This window comes from Crocuta crocuta, unplaced genomic scaffold (assembly GCF_008692635.1).
Source record: "Crocuta crocuta isolate KB4526 unplaced genomic scaffold, BGI_CrCroc_1.0 scaffold28, whole genome shotgun sequence".
NCBI classification, from domain to species: domain Eukaryota; kingdom Metazoa; phylum Chordata; class Mammalia; order Carnivora; family Hyaenidae; genus Crocuta; species Crocuta crocuta.
The window spans coordinates 2,133,728-2,154,150 of NW_027533256.1; the positions used below are offsets into that span (position 1 = coordinate 2,133,728).

Below are 20,423 nucleotides of genomic sequence, written 5' to 3' on the forward strand. Positions count from 1 at the left end.
CCACTCGGTCTTCCCTGTCATCCCTGCACCCTCAGGACCCCACAGAAGCTGCCTGGGACAGACAGGGGTGAAAGGCGGGGTTGGCTGGGGGTGCCTCCCTGGGGAACCCAGGCCTGGCCCTCGGATACCTTGTCAAAGGCTTCGTAGAGGACGGGGGCCCGGCCCCGGGGACCCTGGGTTATGATGGGAACACAGATGCTCCAGGCGGGCTCTCTGGGTGCAGAGCCTAGCCTGCTCCTTACTAACCGTGTGTCCTTCAGGTTGCTGAGCCCTCATCTGTCCCATGGGGGTGACACCATTACCTACCTAGTGGGGTCGCTGGGAGGAGTCGGTGAAGGACTTAGGAAGAAGGAAGAAGACTTAGGAAGGAGGCAGGACTTAGCCAGGCGGCCTGACCCAAAGCGGCTTCTTCTTGAGAACTCCCAGCCACAGCCCTGGTCTCTTTGTAGCCTCTGTGGTGGGCTTCTGTGCCAAGGGAGTGCTGGGGGCCAGGCCTGAGGCCAGGGCAAGGGGCCGGTGGCATCCTGGAGCCTGTCTCAGCCCTGCCTGTCAAGAGATGCGAACCCCGTCTCCCTGGGTGGGCCGATCTCGGGGCTGCAGGGACAGGCCTGCCATTCCCGGGAGGCGTCCAGGCACAGACACCCTCCCCCCCCACCCCCCCTGCCCCGGGAGCTGGCAGAGCCCTCAAGCTCCTGGCCCGTGGCCCTTTCCCGAACAGACCAGAGGCAGAGCTGCTCCCGCTAACTTGGACGAGACACCCCCGTCTCGCCCCCTTTCTCCTCCCTGGATGTCCCCAGGGCTGGGCCACACAGTCCTGCTGCAGAGCCCCCGCTCCGAGGACAAGGCCGTGACAGGTCTGTCCCTGACTCCTCCCTGAGCCCCGGCTCCCCTCCTGCCCCACATCCAAGTGCTGGGCTTTGGGATTCTCCCTGGCGGGGCGGCCACGGTTTCCCAGCAGGCAGCTGCCCTCTGGGTGGGGAGGGCGGAAGGAAAACACCGAACGGAGGCCAGCAGGCTGGGCGCATGCTCCTCACCGGCCTCTCCCTCCCCTTCCTCCCCCCACGCCGCTCTCTTCCCATCCAGCATGTCCCCGGCGTGTCCAGGAAGCAGAAAGCAAGTGTTTGGAGAAGGCATTCTTCTGGGTGAAGAAAGGCAGGCCCTGTCACTTGTCCTTCAGAGTCATGGGAGCCTGAGCTGACCAGTCCCTGCCCTGCTGGGCCACATGACCACCTGACCCAGCGCGAGTGGTTGTGTGTGTGTGTGTGTGTGTGTGTCCATCTCTGGTTCAGGAAACCTTAGCCAGTCATGTGGCCGTTTCCCTGTTTGTCTAAGTAAGCAGTTCAGGCTGGCTCTGGCCAGGAGGCTGGGACATGGAGCCCGGGGAGGGAGCCACGCTAGCGTGGATGGCAGACATAAGGATCTCCGGGGACAGAGGGCAGCCTCTGGGTTTGGTGTGGGGAGGCCCGGCCTGGGGAATGGCCCTGCTTCTCATCTCCTGCCCTCCTCAGACCTCTCCTTTTTCTTTCTGTCGAGAAAAAGCATTAGGCTCGCGGATACAGGAAACCCTCCCAGCCCCGAAACATCCTCTGACCAGCAACTGCTCAAAAGGGCAGAGCCCCAGGCTACAAAGAGGGCATGTGTGTTTGCACCCACCATCTGTCCTGTCCCCTGGGGCGTGTTGCCGAGTGCTGGCCCCTCAGCAAGAGAGCCTGACTCAGGCCCTCCCACGTGCACCCAGCAGGCCACTGGTTAATTCACCAGATAGGTATTAAGCACCTACCATGGGCCAGGACCTGAGCTGGGCCAGGCCAGGAGTAGGGTTGTCAGAACACAGACCTTCTGGAACTTCTGTGGAACCCCGACACCTGTGACATATTTTCCTCCTGCTGGATGGGCGGGATCACCAGTTATTGCAAAGACCTGATGCACCTGTCACGAGGCAGTCGTGTCCCACGCCACTACTGTTCCAGGAGGGTGGGACCCCAGCACCGGGCAGGGCCCAACAGGCAAGGTTCAGAGGGGGTACCTAGTCTCCCACAGACTGAGCAGCTGGGGTGAGAGTGCCCTTCCTCCAGAGAGGGCGGAGTCAGAACAGACATAGGCAGAGGGCAGAGGCCCTGAACGCCGGTACCTTGCAGTCTTCTCGGAGGCCACCGGGCCAGAGAGCCCCAGGAGAAACGGCAGCCCCAGGATCCCCTTGAACATGGCCTTCCTTGGCCTTCCTCCAGGTTTACCCAGCCGGCACGGCATGTTTTAGCTAGAGAGGACGCAGTCCCCTGGGACCTTGAGGAGGAGGGCCGAGGGGGCCTGTGAGGGGCATGCATCTGAGAACCCCTCAGGTTCATGTTTCTGCCCCTTCCTCTCTGTTTCTCTTTCTCCTTTTGACAAACATTTCCTGGCAGCCAAGTCCGGTGCCAGGCCTGTGCTCCGTAAAAGACACCCCTGGCCCCGTAGGTGCTCACTGCTAAGCTGCCATCAAGCAACGCTCCAGGGTGAACCAATGGTCCAGGCTAAGCTGAAGACCAGGAGAGAGGCAGCCACTCTCCTCTGGTCCCCATCACGGTGCGGCTGGGCCCACAGGTGACCTGGGTTCTGGGCACGCGTAGCCATACTTTCCCCAGAGGGGCTGATGGAGCCCACCGGGTGCCCGGGATGAGGGGCATGGAGAGCATTGTCAGACCTTGCTTCTCTTGTGACAGGATTTGGGGGGGTTCAACCCAGAAGAGGGGCTCGTGAGCTCAAGGCCCCTCTGTCATAGCCGGGAAACTCCTATTCAAAAAAGGGATAGAAGTGGGATGGCCAGTGGCTGAGCTGGTGACACAGGGCCACCCTCCTGCCACCCACAACTGAACGTGACTCCTGGGCAGGGGTGGTTATAAAGGTCCTAGGCAAGAGTCCCAGGATGCCACCTAGGGCTGTGTGTCCCCGGCCTTAGCATGCATGCCCCCAAGGTCAGGAAACCTAAAATTGCCCATGGCTGTCTTAGTAACTCTCCCTGGTAATTTTGCCCTTGCTACCCACCGGGCTGGAGTCTGGCTTCTTTCTGTCTTCCCCCCTGCTTACCTTTGGCCCACGGGCGCCCCTGACAGAGTACTTTCTGAGCCTTACTCCCTCCAGGCAGAGCATGGAGTTGGGCCCACAGACAGCCCCACCAGGGCCAATTTGATTGGAATCCTATGGATAAGTCATTAGCTGGGCCACCAGGTCATTGGAAAAGTCAGTCCCCGCCCCAGGGATCAGACCCACCCCCGCACGCCCCCCAGGGAGGGTCTTAGGCTGCTCACAGGGCATGCGAGAGACCTGGCTCCCAGCTCTGCCCCCTGTCCCTGGGGTGACCTCAGGTAAGACCAGCCCCAGGTGGGCCCAGACCACCTCCTATCTGTGCTGAGCCGTGAGGGGCGGTGGGTCTGCAGCTGGCTGGACATTCTGGCACCTGTTTACCCAGCAGCCTCAAGAGAGACCTGGGCTGCTGGGGCTCCCTGAAGCCTGTGCTCCAGGACACCAGGAAGATCAGGGTTGGGGGCTGAAGGCTTTCGTCCAAACCTCTTCCCCCTCCCTGGGCCAGGCCGCTGGCCTCTACACCCCCACCACATCCCCACCTGTAGACAGGTGAGTCTCCAGCTCCTGAGATGCAGGGAATGGGGCAGATTGTCCCGGAGGCCGTGGCTGGCCCCACAGCCCCTGGGCCAAGCCTCGTCCCACCCTGACTCCTGACACTTGTAAGGATTCGGGCGTGCAGAGGGGGAGTGGGAGGAAGGGGTCTCACTCCAGGGGCTGTGCCGAGGTTTGACCACAGGCCGTTTCGGCGTGGGGGCTGCGCTGCCCAGCGAGGGCGTCGCACCTGCAGAGTGAGCTATCCGGTTCCTCCTCTTTGGCCACCAGGAAGCCCGGCCTCGAGGCCTCCCATCCATCCTTTGGCTTCTTCCCTTGTCCTCGTCCCTTCCTCATGGCTCCTCAGAAGTGACACTGCCCCTCTGTCCAGGGTGGGGGAAGACCCCGATTCTGGTCCCCCGGGTGGGCCTGAACCCCGCAGCTCCCCCTTCAGCTGTGCCCGGAGCTGTGAGCTGCTGGGAAGAAAAGCCACTGCCTTTTGTTAAGTCCTTTTGCTAGAAAACAAGTAGCCTGAGGCCTAGGGGTCAGAGGCCAAAGGCCACCAAACAGGCCGGGGCAGCCCGCCCACTCTGGCCCCCGAAAACTCGAGGCTTCTGAGGAGGTCTCTACGGGGCCCCGCCCCTGTCCGCGCCTGGGTGGGGCCAGTGGGACAGGAAGTCAAGGGAAGGCCTGGAGGATGGGACTCAGGGTGGTCTGGGCCTGAGCCAGGGATGAGGCAGAGCCCTACCCTGGCCCGGCCCCGGGGCCACGGTCACACAGGTCACCCACCCGACAGGAAACCCTGCCCGGCACCCCCTCTGTCCCGCCCCATGTTTCCCTCGGGTGGCGCTTCTGCTGTTTCCCGTGGAGGCTGCTGCCAGGAATCATACCCTCTTGAGAAAGGAAGCCGGACCTCAGGCTCTCAGGCCGCCCTGCCTATGACCTGCCCTGACCCCCTCCCAGAGCCTCCCGCGGGTGGAAGCTTTGGGCCCACGCCCATGCCTCACCCCACACATGCCGATGACTTATCTTCTCCCAGACAGTCAGTCACCTTTAGGGGACTGGGAAGAGAAGCCTTACAGTAGGGCCGGGCCCGAGAGCCCAGAGACCAGGGTTTGCGGTCAAGGATGCACCGCCAGCTTGCCCATGCCCTTGGGCAAGTCACTTGACCACTCGGGCCTCATCTGCAGAAAGAAAAGGGAGAAGAATGAGCTCTGCCTGGCTTTATCCCAGGAGATAAAGGATTTGTGGGTGGGATGAATTGCTACCCTGTAAGGACAGCCCGGTTTGGGATCTCCTGCCCTGAAACCCCCTTCGTGCACCCCAGACCCCTGTCTCCAGTCTGTCCAGGGCTCTTGTCTGTGATGAGCCCCAAGCAGGGAGAGGGACATGGGTGGCAGCTGGTGGCCCCTTGGTGGGTGAGCGTGATGATGCTGGCGTGGCCCCTCTCCGGGTCGCCCCACATCTGGGGCCTCAACACAGGGGCAGAGCTGGGTACCTGTGGCCGGGAAGGAACCTGCCTTTCTCTCTCCTCCCAGGAGCCGCGTGCAGCGCATGCTGGGGCCTCTGCACTAGTCTGCGGTGCTCAGGCCAGCCGGCCTGATCTGGTTAGCGGGAGAGGGGGCAGCACCCAGTCTCCTGGCTTCCTCCTCCCTCCTGGGAGGGGCTCCGGGGCCTTCGGTTTCCTTTTAGTTGTGATGCTGAGCCTAAGGCACAAGGAGAAATGAGCTCATGGTAGCACAGCTCTGAATGCTTCCGTAGTCCCCCGGGGACAGGCTGCGGCGATTCCCTGTGGACGGGAAAGCACGCTCACCATCTCTGCAAAGGCACAGCTCCTCTCATCCCCATTTCCAGGGGAGAAAACTGAGGCACGGAGAGGGGAGTCAACCTGTCAAGGAAGGTGGTTATGCTGGGCTTTGAACCCGGCGGCTGGCCCCCAGAGTCAGCGCCCTCGACTGCTGTGCTGGGCTGCTCCTCTCACCCACGGCCCCTTCCCCAAGCCAGGCGCCCCCAGCCTACACCCAGCTCAGTATCAGCAGGGGATACAACCTGGGGTGTCAACCGCTCCCGAAGGAGGGTAAAGGGAGGGGCAGGATGCCAAGCAAGCAGAGCCAAGTTGCCTTAACCTTGATGGGCTAACAGAGTTAGGGCCACCCAGAGCCTGTGGGCCAGCTGAGAGCCTGTCAGTAACGAGGAAGACTGTAGGTCCATGCAGTGCAGCCCCTCCCTGTGAGGTGCTGACAGTGGCCTTGGGCACATCGCCTCTCTGAGCCTCAGGATCTGCACCTGCCAGATGGGCAGTGCCTGAGCCCCACAGCCTGTCAGTGGGTGTTAATTTCTTCCCCCGGTGCATCAGGGCACCGGCACAAGGGACATTCCGGGCAGCAGGATTAGCATGGGCAGGGCACAGATGTAGGAGACCCAGGCATATTTAGGGAAAGGCTACAGGTCAGAGTCAGGCTGAGGCCTTGAATAGAAAGCTGAAGAGTTAAGAGCTGAGCCTTGTAGGCGGTGGGGAGCCGCAGGAGGCTCTGGGAGGGAGGCACGGCACATCATTGGGGAGAACTGGCAGCAAGAAAGTCTGCTGTGTTCATCCAGGTGTCCAGGGCTCTGATTCAAAAGGAGTCCTGTGGCTAAGAGGTTGGCCCACGTGGGTGGCTTAGCAGGGCTCAAGTTTTCCTCCTATAGACTGGGTCCATGGTCCGCAAGGCACTGCCATCACAGGCTGGAAGCGTGCAGGGCACTGCAGGGAGGGGCAAGGGTCAGCACCAATGCCTCTTCCTCCGCGTGTCCCACAGTCCGTGTCCTCCGCCCCTCCTTGGACTGGTCTGGGCTTCCCACCCAGCCCTGGGTGGGGCCCCACTGCTCCTTCCTTCCTCTGTGGCTTTCTGGTAGGGATTCAAGGCCGCAGTGGGCTGTGGGGTGTGAGCCAGGGTGGGGATACTGGCGGTGGGTGGAGTCACGGGATGGGTGGCCATGAGTCAGGAATTGCTGGGCCTGTGTGTCATCCGGCTGCGTGCTGCTCTGGCCTCCGTGTGCCTGTCTGCCGCCTCTCTCCCAGTCGCATCTGAGCCTGTGGGCTGCTGGCTCTGCTGGGCTGACAGGGCTCCGTTTCCAAGAGCCCAGAGCCAAGTCAGGCTCCCGCAACACTCAAGGTGATCCCTGATTGAAGGATGAGGGTGGGGCTGGCCAGGGGTTCTCAACCCCTGCTGCATGTGAGATCGAGGGCAGCTTTGAAAAGTAACATACCCCAGGGGCGCCTGGGTGGCTCAGTCGGTTAAGCACCCGACTCTTGATATTGGCTCAGGTCATGATCTCATGGTTCATGAGTTCAAGCCCTGTGTCAGGCTCTGTGGTGATAGCGTGGAGCCTGCTTGGGCTTCTCTCTCTCTCTCTCTCTCTCTCTCTCTCTCTCTCTCTCTGCCCCTCTCCTGCATTAGCGTGCTCTCTCTCTGTCAAAATAAATACACATTTAAAAAATTTTTTTTAATTATAAAAAAAAGAGAGAGAAAGAAAAGTAACATGCTCCAAAGCAGTTAAGTCAGATTCCTGAGGCAGAGCCCGGGTGGGCCCCTGGGCTCTGATGGCCTCTGACAGGCTGCCCGGGGTTCTGGAGCTCAGGCCCACCCTGAATCTAGCACTGCCGCTTTCTAACACCGTGGGCAGGTGACTTTGTGTCTCCGAGCTTCAGTCTCCTCATCTGTGAAATGGGGGTGCCAGTCCCACTTTGGGGGACCATTGTGGGGACTACAGGGGCCAACCAGGGCATGCGCCCGTCGGAGCCAGGCCCAGTCCGAGGGTGGCAGGTGCCGCGTTCTCCGACCGGAAGCTGTTTTCACGCGGTGCCTCCCATTCATCCATCCAGCAGACATTCCAGAGGCTCTGTGGGCCTCGGGAGGAAGACACCCATCCGGGGGTGGCCTCAGCCCCTCTTCTAGCCTGTTCAGGGATCCAGTCCCCAAGGTCAGGTCCTGGGAGTCCCAAGGATTGATGGGCACGTGAGAGGTGGCTCCCCCCAAATCCCTTGAAGTTGCTGGGCCGAAGGATCCCCCCCCTTTCTGAAAGAATGCAGGGGGACCCCAGACTCCGGGGAGAAGGAGGCCATCGTAGGCCAGTCCTGACGCCCCAGCTGGGAATCAGCTACAGACGTCCTCGTACCTCCGGGCAGGGACCCCGGGACCTGCCCTGGCTGTTCGGCAGCTCTGACAGGGCGAGGCTCTGGGGCTGCCCAGGAAGGCAGGGCCATCCGGGGCTGGTGGTGTAGGGGCTGGGACAGGGAGCCTGCTCACAGCCTGTTGCATGGCCTGGCCACGTCCCCGCATCTCTGAGAGCTTTAACCAGCAGCGCTGGGGGTCACGCAGACATCGACGTCATGGGATGGCGAGGCACTGGCCCAGGTCAAGGACGGTAAAAGGGCAAAGGGCAGACCAGAACCCACCTCTGTGTAAGCAGGGCTGGTGGAGAGAGTCCGGCTCCTCGAAGGCAGCTGCATTGGTGAGCCTCTTGGGATGCGCAGTGGAGTACAGCATGACGATTAATACCCCCTACACTCCCCTTCCCCCCCAGCCTTCCCAGCAGCAACCCTGCGGACCAGACCACCACCGGGCTGCCCTTGACATGGGGGACTGGCATTCCTACAAACAGCAAGCGCTCCCGTGGCCTGCTCCTCCAAGGAGTTGAGCCACACATTCACCCCAGTTAAAGCTTCTCCCTCCCCATTTTACCATTGAGTAAACTGAGGCAGGGGCAGGTACGGGGACTTGGCTAAGGCCGCGTGGCCTGCCAACGGCAGAACTGTCGGGGCCTGGTGACATTGGTGCCCATGCTCGGACCCGCTACCTCCTGCTGGCAAGAACGGTGCTTTCCCTTGTCAGTCTGGGCCTCGGCCACCACCTCAAACTGGCCTGGCCCCCATGTGGCCAGAATCCCAGAGGGATGCCTGTTTGGGGAGTGTGGCCGCTGGGGGCTAGCCTAGGCCCAGGAGAGGGGTCCCCGGGACGCCCCGTGCGAGGCGGGGTGCCTGTGCCGTTGGAGGCCCCTGTGCCCGCAGCCTCTCGGTCTTTCCGCCCACCTGCTCAATGGAGGGCGCACAGGGCTTGGCGTCCAGGCTGCTGGTGGAGTGGCCCGGCCCTATACTGATCGTGGATGCAGTGTCAGCTCAGTCCTCCAGCCTGCGAGCGCCCAGATAAGGACACGGGGACCTGGGGGACAGGCGACTTGCTCATGAGTCCTCAGCCTCTTGGTCCACCTTCAGCACCAGAACTGACCTGGGTTCTCGTCTTGGGTCTTGGGCCCATCCCTATTCCTCTTTGGACTTACGCCCCCTCCTCGGTAAGGGGCAGACTTAAACTGAGGACTCCCAAGGACTCTTCTGAGAGCCTCTGTCAGGCCCTGTTAATGCTGCAGAGGCACTGAGATTGGGGACGTGCCAGGGGTGGAGATCAGGGGTATTGCTCCAAGACAGCCCTCAGATGGGCAGTGCAGGTCCAGGTGGCAGGTGCCAGGCCACCCCAAGCAGGCAGAGGCAGGACACGGAGTCCCTAAGAGTGGCCCGTTGGCAAAAAATTCAGTTTAGGTCATCAGCATTGGGAGTGGCAAGTGCCAAGTCGCCTGGGCTTAGCCGAGACCAACCGGGTGCCCCTCTGGGTAAGATCCTGGCAAGGGAGAGGCTATGCCCACCCTCAAGGGGCTGATGAGAGGGCAGGTGTAGAAAGAGCATCGTGTACAGAGCTCACACCAGGAGGGTGCTCAGCACCTTTGGCTGTTATGCAGGAAGGGATTGGGAGTAGGTGGTCTCCGTGAAGCCCTCTCTGGGGGACAGACCCACTGGCCCTGCTCCTGAGTCAGCCCTAGAAGGGGCCTGAAGCCAGCATCCATCTTCGCGGCGTCCTGGGTCTTTCTCCTTCTCTGCGATAAGAGATGTGATGTCTTCTCCCCATGCAAGACCCCCAAGGTCTGTACTTGGCAGCAAACCTGAGCCAGCGGTGATCAATGACAGTCCCCATTTATGGAGCATTGCCCGCACAAGTGCAGCGCGGGCATAGTCTTGTTAAGGTCTGACAGCTTTGTGACCAGAGGGATTCCTGTTATCCCCATTTTACAGATGAGGAAACCAAAGCCCGGAGAGGCTAAGTTTCTTGCCCAGCCTCCCAGCTCAGTAAGTAGCCCCAACTCTGCCGGAGGCTCTGAATCTCGTATGTCAGGACCCAGAGCCATGCCATATGCCATCAGTCTGTGTTGTGCCCTCGCCCCTTGGTTAGAGGAGAATTGTTTATCTGATGCCTTGGAGAGACGGGAGACCCTTCCCCCTTATGCCAGCGTGAGTGGGCCACAAGCCAGAGCCAGACCCCTCTGTTGGCCCCTTTGCACAAACCCAACACCGAGGGGGTGGGTGGCTTGGCGGGAGCAAGGTGTGCATATGAGTGCTGGGAGCCTGACTTCCCTGAGGGGCAGGATCGGTGAATGTTGTTCCTGGGGGCCTGGACGATATGCAGTAACAGTGAGGGCTTCCTGGAGGAGGTGCCATCCCAGCTCAGCTTTGAAAACACAGAAAATTAGGATTGGGCCCTGGGGGAGGCTTTGGAGGGACCCCAGGCCTATGTCTGCCTGTGGCCAGGGATGCTCTTGCCCCCACCCCTTGATATGCAGCTTTTCCCCTGCTCACGGATGCCACCTATAATTCTCTCTTCAGCCCAGAGCTTTCCCCCTGCCTCTGGGCCTTTGCCCCTCCTGCCTGAGAGACTCCGCCCAAAAGGATGGTGGCCCAGACCCCCTGTTCTGCTGCCACGCCAAGGTGGCCACACCTGCCAGCGCTTCTGTTCTAGAATTCTCCATCTTTCTGTGTTTTTGCCCACCTCGTGTTAGACAGTGTGCAGACACCCTTGGGAAGCATGCAGGCTGGTACTCGTTGGCCTTTGACCTTGCCTTCCCTCCCCCACCCCAGTCCTGCTCCATCTCTTCCTCCTCCAGCAGATGGTAGATACTGTCAGTAGTTGCTGAAAGAAGGAAATGAATGGATGGATGGATGGATGGATGGATGGATGGATGGATGGATGGAATGAAGGAGCAACCCCCAAAAGTCATTTCTCCATTTTCAAAAAGGAGAAACCAATCTCAGATGTTATGAGGGTGGAGAGGGCAATTCTGGGAGCCCTTACCCATCTCTAACCCCGGCTCTCTGGGTCCCGCACGGTGCCAGGGCGTGGCCCTGGGTTTTGCGCTGGGCATCTCCTGTCATTGGGGCTGTCCCCACCTGGAGGCATCCATCAGGGCCCCGTAGCAGACTTGCCAGGCCTGCACTTCATTCCTGAGTCCCGGCAGGTCAGCCCATGACACTGGTCTGCCCTTCCCCCTCCCCCCCTGCTTGCCAAGATTCCATACTGGAGAGAGGGAGGCGTGAAGCCCAGGGGCATGGGCTGGGCTTCCCTGGGCCTGGGCGTGGGCAGGCTGTCAGAACAGCTCCAAATACCCTCAGAGGAAGTGAAGACAGACAGGATTATTGAACCAAGGTTCGTTCACGATTCTCGGACAGCCCTTCCTGCCCAGGATTTCCCCCCCTAGACAACCACTTACTAGGTCTGCTTTCTTATCTGTTCCCTGAGGCCAGCTGCAGCTCCTGTTCTTTAGAGAAAAGACTCCGGATGTCAGTCCCGCCCTGGGCACTGGGCCACCTGAGCCTCTGGGCTCACCCCTGCTGTGTCTAGAGGGAGTGGATAAGGATCTCACAGCCAAAGAGATGATCAGGCACCCGATTCTAATTGTGCAAGAAGAAGGAAAGAAACAGCATTAAAATGTCTGGAAGTTCAGGGATGGGAAAGGTCATCTGGGGGACTCTCAGGGAGGGCAGCATGGTGGAGGTGGTCGTTGGGCATCAGAGGAAGGAGTTTCGATGGGCAGAGCTGTTGAAAGTATGGTTGGGGTGAGGACATGCCTGTTATATCGCTCTGGTGTCTGCTGGGTCCCTCTTAGGCTTTACGTTCCCTGGGGACAGGACTATGCGAAGGGTGACTGCAGTGAGGCAGGGAGGGCTTCTGGGGCTGCTGAGGAAGGACCCTAGAAGATATAAGAATTTTCCACGTGTTTCTGGTGGGCTGAGTTTCTCACTCCGCAGGCACAGCAGGCACGCACGTGTGTGTTTGGGGGTGGTGACTGGCAGCAGGGGTGAGGAGCGGAGGGAAGCCTGGTGATGGAGCCATGAAGTGCGGCTCTGAGGGCACACGGATGTCGCCCCCTGCCTCCCCACACCTACTGGGGTGGTCCAGCTCCCTTCCCCGGGGGCCTGTGGGTCGGTCATGCCCTGGCCCCGGTCCTTCCCTACAAGGTCAGCCTTGGGCCTCTCCGACCGAGTGTTTAGTCGGAGGCACAGTTCAAAGCTGCCTTCTTTCCTCCTGGCTTCTGGCCTCGACTTCTACCTAGGCCCAGGACCCTCTCCGTCTGGCTCTCCCCCATGGTCTGGATTCCTCTCCCCCAACTCCCCCCCCTCCCCAAGCCTGATGAGGTCAGAGAACATGTATTCTAGGAATGTCGGAGGCGGGGCGGCCGGCCTGGTTTGGATAACCATCGCGGTAAATATTTGCCTTGCTCCTGGAGCCGGTACTGGCCGCCAGGGTAGGATCAGGGGCCTCTTCCCAGGGTCGTGTCAGGGGACACTTTCCCGGGTGGATCTCAGAGGTGTGGGAACCCATGTCTCTCCAGTGAGCCTGGGAACTGGGTCTGAGGCCACCCACCCTGTGCAGGGCCAGAGACTGGACTCCTGGCCCGGAACTGTTTGTCCCATCTGTATAATGGGGATAAAAACGGCCCAGGTGAGGAAGATCAGTGCCGTGGGAGCCGGTTTAGGTCGGTTCAGCCAGTGGAGCAGGAGGTTAGACCCAGTTTGGGTGGGTCCCATGTGACCATGTTTTGGTCCCAACTTTGGCCACTTAGGACCTTGAGTAATTTCCCCTTCCTTTAGACGTTTAACAGCCACCATTCCCTGACCTGTTCCCTCCTATGTGGCACCGGTGCCGACACACCCATTTCGTGGTAAGCCCTCACAGCCACCAGGGCCCGAGGAGCACATGTGTGTGATGAGCAGCACGTGACAGGAGGCCTGAACGCCGGCTCAGGGATGCCATCCATCAGCTACCTGCCTTCAGACCACACTGGGCAGTCTGGGCAGTCTGAGCCCCTCCCCCAGTGGCACTCTGGGCCAGATGCCAGATGCGGGGCATCTACTCTGGGCCAGCCTCTGCCCCGGGCCGCTAGTGCTAGCCCCGTACCTCCCCTGCCCACCCCCCTCCGGGGCCCAGGTCCTCCCAGGGCACCCCTGCAGGAGAGGGTGGGCATGTTTGGGAGAAGGTATCTGGGTCCCGGGACACTCCCCACACCACAGTGACCTTTGCCATGTCCCAGGCCCAGCCTTGCCACCCTCCGGCTGTGATACCGCTGGCTACGCTGTCTTCCCTCAGAGCTCAGTTTCTTGCTCTGCAAAACGGGCACCCGTCCTTGCCCTGGCCCTCCGTGCCCCGCTCTGCCCCTGGGAGCTGCAGACGCACAGGGGGAATGAAAGCATGGGTGGATCTACAGTCCGCGCCCCTCTTTCTGCCCTTTGTTTTGGCCTTTGTGGTCAGAGGCTGCCTCGGCCAGGCCGTCTCCCCACTCCCCACCCCTGGAGTGAGGGTCCTGAGCTGAGGACGCCACGGGGCCTTCTGGGCAATGGGCACCCACCCCCTTGAGATTCAGCCCATGCCCCACCCCGCTCCAGGCACCTAGTACCCTATGAGCAGAGAACCCTTCCCTGCGGCGGCGGATCAGTGGTGTTTATGCTCGAGGTCAGGCCGGGAGCAGGGCACAGCGACACCTGGCCCGTCTCCCTCTTTTTCCCCCTGGTCTCCAGGGTGCCAAACCCACACAGGCTGTGAGCCTCACCTTAGGGCACCCGGGGAGCCGAGGGGGCTGGATGACACGGCTTCCATGGCCACAGCTCCTCTGAGCCCGGGTGGGGGGTGGGGGTGTGCCGGCACTGTCTGCCTCTGAGCTGGTCCTTGGGGGGCAGGCAGAGCACGAGAGGGGCAGATGGCCCGCCTGGGCACACTGTGCCTCTGTTCTTGTTACTTCTCAGCTCCTGATTATCCGTGTGACCTCAGGGAAGTTCTAGAACCCTTCTGGGTGTCGTGTGTGAATTAGAGGTGTCTGTTTCATTTCTGCCTCGTGACATTTTACTGAGGGTTAAAAGAATATCCCAGGCATGACCCCAGTATGGACTCGGTAAAGGCAGGCTCCCCAGTTCCGTCTCTTTCCGAGGCTCCCAGGGAAGGGGCCGAGTTTATATCCCGCAGCCTATCTGTGCGCTTGCTGTGTGACCTCAGACACATCTCTTCCCCTCTCTGGTCTGTCCGGCCCTCTGCACAGGCCCAGCAAAGAGCTTGCGGGGAGCTGAAGGTTGTGGGGCCCCTGCGCGGAGGCACCGTGAGCCAGAGCACCCCGAGGCGGCAGGATGGGCGGACATCATTCCTTGGGGCCTGGACGTTGCTCACTGTGTGAGCAAGGACTTTCCGGCTCTGGCTCCTATCTCAGCTGCCAAAATAATTATTTTCTCTTTGTCAGCGGGTCTGCGGGCCAGCTCGCCTTTGGGAAAGACCTGAGTTGTGGGTGGTGGGGAGGCAGGAGGCCGATTCTGCTTCTGCCCCAGCCGCTGACTTGCTGCGTGCCCCTGGGGCGGGGCTGGGCGCCGCCTCTCTTCAGGCCTCAGTTTCCTCCTCTGCGAAATGGGAGAGTCAGAGCCCGGGAATACAAGGGCTATTTCTGGCAAGCAGTTTGGGGGCTGCCAAGGCCAAAGGTCAGGACGCGGAGACATTGTCTTTCCCTGCTGGGGCGGGAATGCCACGCTGGCTTTGGGAGCTTCGGGCTTCGGGGTCTCATGCTCCCTGGAGCCCAGCGCCAGCCCCTGCAAGGTCATTTATGTCTCAGCTGGCACACCTGCACATCCGGCACACATACCTTGTACAGTCTTCGTAGTCCCATGTCCCCATACCGCAGATGAGAAAATTGAGGCCCAGAAAGGTTTAAGAAATTTACCCAAAGCCCCACACTTGGTAAGAGGGTGAAACACGGACTTGAACCAGCCACAGCACCCACCTCTGTCCCTGAGAGCCTCTGCCAGCCCCCTTCCCGGTGCCTCCAGCGGCCCCCTGGCATGTGCAAGAGCCCACAGTGAATGTGGCTTGCACTCCCCCTGCCCTCTGTTAGCAGTGGGGTTCATCCCGAGAGGCACTCAGCCCGCAGTCCCCTTTCCCATTTCTTAGAGGAGAATGTGCAGGCCTAAGGGGTGTGACAGCTGTCCGGAGCCACCGAGTGGGGTGCCGTCAAAGCCGGGACCCAAGCTTGGAGCTCTGGGGCTGGCACCCTCCTCTGGGTGTGGGCCTCCCGGACCTGTAGGGGGTGGAGCAGAGTAAAGAGCACTGGTGGCCCTGGAGGAGATGGGTGGGCAGGAACCTCCCCCCCCCAACCGTGAGGATAAGCGATGGCGGTGGCCGGGGACCAGGTGTCCATGCCTTCTTTCTCCCTCGGCCATCTCCTCGTACCCCCCTGCACTGCTGCCGCTCTGCCTGCTCTTCCCTCTGCTACGAGCACCTGGTCTGGCCTGGACCGCCAGAACAGCCTACACGGCCGTCTCCCTGCGTCTTCCTGTTCCTCCCAACCCTTTCTCTCCCAACAGCCATGGGAATCTTCTCAAACTAGAACTAGGGTCATGTCCCTCAGCCGTTGAGACCCTCCTGTGGCTCTCGGTGATTGGCCGTGCCCCTTGACCCCCACTCAGCCCACCTCTCCTTCCCTCACCACATCTACCCCCAACCCGCTCTCCAGTCCTTCACTGAGCCAGGTTTTCTTCCCTGTCTTTGAGTCTTCCCATATACTGTTCCCTCTGCCTGGAATGCTGTTCCGTACATCTTGGCCTGCCTCTCTTCTGGCTCATCCTTCAACTTTACTTCCCCATGGAGGCTCCCCTGAACCTTGAGTCTATGCTGTGTGGCCCCTGTACTCATGCTTTCTGGCCGATGCCACTTCTAGTTGTGTAGTGTGTAACTGCCGGAACCATCCCGTTCACAGCTCAGGGTGTGTGTCCAGTGTTTCTTGAACAAATGAATGAACAATCCCGAGTGCTCCTGTCCCCGTATGTCCTTAGATGCTCCTAGAAAGCCTGAGAGATGTTGTGGTCCCATTTGACAGGTGAGGAAACCAAAACCCAGGGAAGCCAGGAGCGTCTCCGCAGAGCTAGTAACTGGCAGATGCGGGGCGCCTGGGGACTATTGGTGTCAGGGCGCCCCATCCTCGTGACCCCTTCCCTCAGCCCCTCTGACTCTCCGTCTGTCCAGTGGGGATACCTGGCGTTGCCCGGTAGCTGGACGGGTGGGCTGTGGTAGCTCAGTCGGCTCCGGGGCCCGCGGCCAGGGGCCCCTCTGACCATGCCTTCCCATTGCAGCAGGATGGAGCTGGAGTGAGGTGCGGGGGCTGAGCACTGCTGACCGGAGGCGGGACGCTGGTGGTTCGCGGGTCACTGAGGTAGGTGTGCGGCGGGCGGGGGAGGGCTCGGCCTGGGTGCTTGGAGGAGGGCTCGGCGTGTCCTGAGTGGGGAGGGGAGTAGGTGCCGGCCTGGTATATGCGCCTTTGACTGGGCCTCAGCTCTCATGGCGGGTTGGGTGCTGCCCCTCCCCCTGCTTAGACCTCATTGGCCCTGGGAAGGGCCCCCAGAGGCCTTGAGGACCTGGCCTTCCTCCAGAGTGCCTGCCAGGGCAAGGGGTGGGGGAGGAGGGAGAGCACCAGGGGAGGGGCAGGTTTGGCGTCCCCAGCCTTCACACAGCATCTCTGTCTGTGCCACTCAGCCCCGTGGCACGTGGGCCCCTTACGCTAAGCAACACAGCAGCCGCACAGGAAGTGGCCTGAGTGAGCAGAAAGGCCTGTTTGCCGAAACGGGTGCTGTGGCTGCCCACGTCTTTCTCTCCAACCAACACGCTGAGGTGTATGCACGACTCTGGGCTCTGGGGTCCAGAGTGACCGCGTTCAAATCCCGGCCCTGCCACTTGGCCGCCGTGACCTTGTGCGGTTTCTCTACACCTTGATTTACCTGTCTGTAAAGGCGGGTGGAGATGCACTCAGGAGGACGTATCAGAGTCACTGTCAAGGGTACTGGGACCCTTCCCTCCTTCCACACACCTCAGTTCCCATATCCCCTCCTCCCCGAGTGCCCAGAAATGCCAGGACGGACACAAACTAGTCATCCAACATAATGAGGGGGTGGGGGGGCTCCCCAGGGAGCTGCCGAGAGCTGCAGAGCCAGAGGGTCCTGAGGCTGAGTCTCCCGGCCCTGCCTCTGGCCGGGACACCAGCATGTCGCATCACAGAGCGGCATTTTAGAGTTGATCCCACTTGGCCCGGTGCCAGAGGGTGACCTGTGTAATCCCTCTTTGCTCTGCGGCTCCCAACCCAGAGATGAGAGGCCTTCACAAAAGTGCTGACTCGGGCCAGGGCCCTTTGTCCCAAGGCTCTGGGGCCCAGCGAGGGGGAGGCAGAGTCTTTGCTCTGGCACAAGGCCTCGCCCGATCACGCCCCTGCCGCCCTCAGCTCCCCTCCTGAGGCCCCCATGCTCGCAGGTGCCCTGACACAGGGCCAGGGAAGCCCTGGGATGCCGCACGCTTCATTCGGGCTCAGGAACCGCAGGGCAGGGCTGCCGGAAATCCTGGCTCCCTGCTATAGGCTCGTGACCTTGGACAAGTCCTTTCACTTCTGTGAGAGCGGGGCCCAGGGTTCTCATCAGAAAATGAGGATAACTATACCAACCCTGTTGGGAAGGCCGTTACGGCGACGCTTGGAAGCCTGAAATATTTTTAAATGTGAGAGCTTAGTGAGTCTATTGTGTACCAGGCACTACACTCCCTAAATACGTATTTCTCCCTGCAGTAATCCCGTGAGGAGGTGTGTTTAGTGCCTCGTTCTCCAGAGGCTCAAAGTGGTTAAGAAACCCATAGAGCTGTAAGTAGTGGCGTGGGGATTTGAACCGTGGAATTAAGCAGCCCGTGATGCCTTCGAGACCAGGGGCGGAGCCACAGGCAGGCCCGAGGTGGGTGTTCAGGAAACCACCTCCCCCTCCTGCCTTGTGCTTTTGCCTGGCCCCCCAAGCCTGGCTGCGCTCTGGGAGCCGGAGGGTGGCCCCCGAAGGCTGGCGACCGCCCCTCCCCAGGGGGCCTGCCGGCAACTCGATAAGGCTCTGGGGCCCCACTGCTAATTGTGAGGTAACCTCTGAATTCTCCTTCACGGTGGGTTCTCTTTTCGGCTGTGTTTCAAGGTAATTCATTCCCTTTCCAGAAATTGCCGGTGGCGAGGCATTAGGCAGCTGGTAATTAATCATAGGAGCGGCTTGGAGTTTATTTAAAAAAAAAAAGGAAGACTAGAAAGCCTCGATGGAAAAAGAAAAGAAAAGAAAACCACCCAAGGCAAGGGTGGTAATCAATACTTTAGAGTCCTAGAAACGGCTGGGGGTGGGTGGTGGACTCCCTGCTCCTCCTTTTCTTCCTGGGGATGACAGATGGTCAGTGCCTATAGTAGTCTGTGTCAGGCTCTACCCTTCACCGTCAGCTCCTTGGGCCACGTTGAGCAAGTCACTACCTCTCCCTGGACTCAGCTTTGCCACCTGTAAAATGGGGGAAGGGCAGGTGTCAAACTAGGAAAGAATCTTGTGATGATATGTGTTCACTACCACGTCCTCGTGCCCAGTGCAGGGTAGTTGCCCAGTTGGTATTTCATTAATTGAGGGAGGGAGTGGATGAACTTGACTAGTCTAGTACCAAGAAATTGGTACTGGCTGCAGCGCATCGTTTCTCTGGTTCTGTTATAACTTGGAATGACAGCTGGAGTGAAGGGTCAGCTCTGTCGCTTTGCAAACTAACGTCAAAGGACAGCCTTACCCAACAGACTGGCCGACAGAGCTCGGGCCCCTCCCTGGCGTCCTCAAGTTCAACTTTCCAAGAGTCTGAGCTGTCTGGAGATTTTTTTTTAAGTTGCCCTCTGATTGAGTAGTGAGTTCCTCATTGCCAAAAGTATGCAAACTGGGACTGCAAAGGGCAGTCAGGTGGCAGACTGGGTGGGAGGGCACTTAGAGCATTCCTGAGAGCACTGAGACAGAATCTGCAGTGCTCCAGGGTGGACACTGGAGGCTGGACGGGCAGAGAGGGGACCCCCTCCCAGAGGTCCCCTGGGGAGGGCTGGAAGAGGCCGCTAAGAGGGGTTGTCCATGCTGGACACCCATGCTTTGTGCTTTGGTGTCTGTTCCCTCCGGAGGGAAGGAACTCCGTCCTCTCACGAAGGCCGCCCCACTCTGCCTCCTTAGCTCACCCACATTCTCCCTGTGCCGTGTCCAGTACTCTCCATGGAGCTTCCTCTGGAATTTCCTTCTGAGCCCTAGGACCTTCTCACTTCCGCTCTCCTTACCCTCAGAGACACTCCTAGCTAGGCATGTCCGCAGACATCTGCTCTGTGTCTGCTCTGTGTCATCGCCTCTGTCATTGCCAGGACTCAGCAGAACTGAGACCTCCCAGGCTCCCAACCTGTGGCCCGGAGCCTTGTTCTCCCGACTCTGGGGGCACACAGCTCCCCTCACCCCACCCTGCTCTTTGGAGGTATCCAGGGCAGTGCCCCGCGTGCTCCCGGCCTTGAACGCTGCATGCCGCGTGTGGCCTTGAACTAGGGTGGACACCATCCCGTCTCTGGGGACCCACCGCGCCGACCGCTCAGGATGGAGCCTGAACCCCTGGCTGCCCTGCACTGTCCTAGGCACCTGGGCCTCTGGCCACAGGCTAAGGCAGGGAAGCAAGCAAGAGGGGGGGTGTGTCCACTCACAGGGGCGGCTGGAACCTGGCGTTGCCCTCCAGCGCTAATAAAACTCCTGCTATAATTAGAAGTGAGGTGTTCAAGAGCTGGCTGGCTGGCGGGAGCCAGTGTATGCTCATGAATAAATAAGTTGTCCTCTCCCGAGGGAAGAAGGAACCAGAGGGTGGACTCTCAGAGAATACGGGGCTGGAGGGTCTCAGCGATCTGTGAGGGAGGCTGGGGTGTTCTGCTGGCCAGACGCCCCCATTCACCTGGACGCCTTCCGGGAGCCCCTTCAGCCCCCATCCCTGGCCATCAGTCTCCCTGGGAGTGCCTGCCGTGTGCCCAGCACACTCAGCCTGGCATTTGAAGCCTCCACGGCCTGCCCCAGCCTCCTTGCACGGCCGCAGCTCACCAGACTGCCCCCCTTATCTTCTCTTTTGTCTTTACAGTTGTATTGGATCACCTATTGGCTCTTTTTAGGCTCATTTTTCCTCCAAAGTCTTTGAAACCTGGTGCGTGTTTAACGCAGGCACCACATGCAGACAGTGGTGTTCAGCGGCCCCGTGTTTTCCCTCATTTGCAGGTGGGGAAACTGAGGCTGGGAAAGGCAACCTTGCAGAGAAGAGTTGGCAGGGTGAGTGCGTGCTGCGGTTCAATATCAGGAACGAGGGCATGGGGCACTGGCCATAGAGGTAAACTGAGGTAGACAGGACTAGGGCTAGTACCTACGCTACCAAACCTTCAAAGAGAGGGAACATTGTGAGGGTTCCGTTTTCCTCACAGCGGGGCCCGGTGCCCTGGCGCTTTCCCGCCTAATCCCCAGATGGCCCTGGACCAACGACCGTCACAGGCTGAGCCAGCTGGGGGGTCAGTGCTGGGCATCACCGCACACACGGGGTACAGCCTAGAACACTGGAGCGCAATCTGACCTGCAGAGGTGCCCCAGTGCGTGTCCCTGGGGGCCCGGAGGACCCCCGCCGGCGGGC

The 20,423-nt window shown here is 60.3% G+C and overlaps 1 protein-coding gene and 1 long non-coding RNA gene across 7 annotated transcripts in view; one reads left to right on the plus strand and one right to left on the minus strand.

The window, feature by feature from the left end:
• LOC144216945 (uncharacterized) overlaps nucleotides 1–612 on the minus strand; it is a 7,763-nt gene extending 7,151 nt beyond the window's left edge. The window contains exon 1 of the long non-coding RNA XR_013330805.1: nucleotides 307–612. This is a non-coding gene — a long non-coding RNA (uncharacterized LOC144216945). The remainder of the gene's footprint in view (nucleotides 1–306) is intronic.
• Nucleotides 1–20,423, plus strand: part of ZMIZ1 (zinc finger MIZ-type containing 1) — a 202,167-nt gene that overhangs the window by 50,386 nt on the left and 131,358 nt on the right. For 4 of the 6 annotated variants that reach the window (XM_077746414.1, XM_077746409.1, XM_077746413.1 and 1 more), the window contains one exon: nucleotides 16,055–16,134. The exons of 1 other annotated variant lie outside the window; for it this stretch is intronic. The gene's annotated coding sequence lies outside the window, so the exon portion shown is untranslated. The remainder of the gene's footprint in view (nucleotides 1–16,054; nucleotides 16,135–20,423) is intronic. One more of the 6 variants, XM_077746411.1, reaches the window with a different exon arrangement.